This window comes from Mus pahari, chromosome 5, assembly GCF_900095145.1.
Source record: "Mus pahari chromosome 5, PAHARI_EIJ_v1.1, whole genome shotgun sequence".
In the NCBI taxonomy this organism is placed as follows: domain Eukaryota; kingdom Metazoa; phylum Chordata; class Mammalia; order Rodentia; family Muridae; genus Mus; species Mus pahari.
In genome coordinates, this window is record NC_034594.1 from 110,681,394 (window position 1) to 110,684,752 (window position 3,359).

Consider the following 3,359-nt stretch of genomic DNA (forward strand, 5'->3'; position numbering starts at 1 on the left):
CTATCATTTTTCAACATTCACCATTCTGTAGAAATACTGTGTTTCCAAACACCATCATCACATTGAAGCTTTGAAAAAGGACAAGCCGATTCTAAAAGCTGTACTGAAGATTAACTAAAGATAATTAAGAAACTCCTAGAGAAAGTCAAAGTGGGGGAACATGTTCTGCCAGCTAGCAAAACCTGTAATAATGCTATAGTAATAAGGCAGGGTGATAAAGGCATCTGGACAGATGACAGAGAGGAGAATAATGAGCCCTGAAACTTTCTAGCTCATTTTGAAACATTGATACATCCCAGATGTAACATCCACAGTCATTTGAAAAAAGATTCTAGTTAGTAACTACTATTCAGATAACTACCCATTGCTGAAGTCCACATCCTCTCCATTCAGACAACTAGTTGGCCAAGTGAAGTCCAAATCCTCTCCATTCTAATCAAGAAGTGGATCCTTACCTCATAGCAAACACAAACTATTCCAACGTGGAGCCATGATTTAATTATAAACGAGAAAACTAAAACTTTCCCAAAAATTCTAAAAGAAATCTTCATTTTAGGATACTCAAGGCTTTTTGGACATCAAAGTTGCTAGCTACAGAAGACGAGACAGACAAACCCGAGTACATTAAACTTGTTAAGTTTTACTCATCAAAAGACTCCATAAAGAAAGCAGGAAGAGAACCCAGAGTGGAGAAACAGGCCTGGCATCCCAGTGTTTAGAGTTTCAATCCAGTCTGGGCTGCGGAGTGAGAGCCTGCCTTAGACTACAACTGACAAATTTTAAATAAAGACTGGATCACAGCTATAGTATTGCTTCAGTGTGAAGTTACCTAAACCTGAGCATTGTTCTGTGGATACGTGAAAGAACAGCTTTGCCTTTGGATGCTATAATTTATTCTCACACTGTTCCACAACAACAAATCCTTGTTCCAAGCATATGAACTGTGCCCATGTGAAGAGTATATATATATATATGAATACTTCATTCGTCAAAACTTTTCAGAGTCTGATTCTTTTCAAAGTCAACTTTAAAACTGAAAACACAGGGGCTGGAGAAGATGTTTCAGTGATTAAGAACACTGGCTGCTCTTCCAGGCCCATGTTCCAGTCCCAGCACTTACATGGTAGCTCACAACCTTCTGTAACTCCAGTTTTAGGGGATCTAACATCCTCTTCTGGCCTCTGTGGGCACTGTACACATGTGATTTATAGACATACACACAAATAAAACACCTATAAACAAAACATAAAGTAAGAATTATTATTTTGATTGGAAATAATTTTTTCATACCATATACTGTGATCTTGGTTTCCCCTCTCTCAGCTCATCCCAGATCCTTCCCAACTCCCCACATACCAACTATATCCCTTTCTTTCTCTCTTTCTTTTTGGAAACAAATAGGCGAACAAACCAGAATTTTTAAAAAAGAAAGAAAAAAGGAAACACAGACACACAAAACCCAAAATCTATAATAACACAAAACTAGAAACTGTAATATATAAGCAAAAGAACAGTTAGACATAAAATTCAGAAACAAAGTAATATGAGAGAAAACGTCTACAAAGATACCATTGATCTGGCCATCCACTGCTGGGCATGGGACATACTGTTAAGGGTGGTTGGCTTTTACACCCTGAGAGACTCCATTGGAGAAAGTTATTTTTTCTTTGCAAGTAGGTATCAGTTGGAGACAGCTTCTTAGGGATAAGAGCTCATGAGCACTTGCTTCTCTGTTCTAGGACTCCATCTGGCTTGAACCTATTCAGGCCCTGAGCATCCTATCTCTAGTTCATATATGTGTGTCAGTGCTGTTGTGTCTGGGAGACACTGTTTTCCTAGGGTCTTCTCTGGTTCTTACAATCCTTCTATCTGTTCTCTCTAGCTTTCTGAGCCCTGAGAAGAGGGGTTTGATGGAGACATCCTATTATCTGAGACTGAGTCTGTCTCTCTCTCTCTGTCTCTGTCTCTCTGTCTCTGTCTCTCTCTGTCTGTCTCTGTCTCTGTCTCTGTCTCTGTCTCTGTCTCTCTCTCTCTCTCTCTCTCTCTCTCAGTAGCTTCTCTGATAATGGCAGAATGAGGCACTGATCTATGGCTAAAGGAGACATCACCTAGAGTCATTTTATTGGTATGTACCTTTAGCAGAACAACAAACAATATTTGGCTTTCCCCTATGCCGATGGCCTGTGTAGTCTCGGGTTCTTGGCCACCTGAGCAGTGTCTGAGTTATATCTCATGAAGTGTCTCTGAAATTCAACCAGAGTGGTTGGTCACTCTCACAGTATTTATACTATTTATGTCACTATTGCATCAGCATAGCATGCAAGCAGGTCACCATTGTAAAATCACGGGACTTGTAGCCAAGTGGGCGGTTTCCTTTCTCCTCTGGTAGTGGACAGAGTAACTTCTAGTACCACGAACACTTGTCAGTAGGAGTGAAAGCTCTAGGTAGGCTACGACTTGACTTTTCATTGAGCTATAAGTATTGCCTTCAGCAACAGAGCTTTTCCATCAGTTGGTAGAGAGTAACCAATGGCCTTGGCAATAGCCTGAGATGCTGAGATGTTTGGGAGTTTCCCATGGGGTCCCTTTGGCCAATGAGTCAACAGATGTAGCCCATTCCTAGCAATGGAGGTTTCACTTGGTGGCAAAAGGTGTCAAACTGAGGCACTGTCAATCTAGGTATCTGGTGACTCCATTGACTTCCATATATATATATATATATATATATGAAAACATAGAATCCTGTACATATGTAGAGAGTAGTAATAGAGTGGTCCAACTCCTTTCATATATATATATATATATATATATATATATATATATATATATATATATATATATATGAAAACATAGAATCCTGTACATATGTAGAGAGTAGTAATAGACTGGTTCAACCACTTGGGAAATATTTCAGAACTGTCTTGTGAAACAGAACACATCCTGACCTGGGAGATAGTTCAGAGGGTAAAACTCACTTTTCCCTTAAGTCTGCTTACCTGAGTCTGAACTGTAGATCCCATTTATAAAGCTAGATGTACTGGCACACATCTGTAATCCTAGGATTCCTACAGTGAGATGGGAGGCAGACATAGGAGCTCTGTGTAGAAACTCTCTGGCCACCTAACATGGAATGCACAACGCGGCAGAAACAAGAGACGCTGCCTCACCGAGGCACAGAGAACTGGCTTCCTAAAGTTGTGCTCTGACCTTCATCTGCAAGTAACAAACACATTTAAAAAATTTTTAGAGCCGGGCATGGTCGTGCACGCCTTTAATCCCAGCACTCGGGAGGCAGAGGCAGGTGGATTTCTGAGTTCGAGGCCAGCCTGGTCTACAGAGTGAGTTCCAGGACAGCCAGG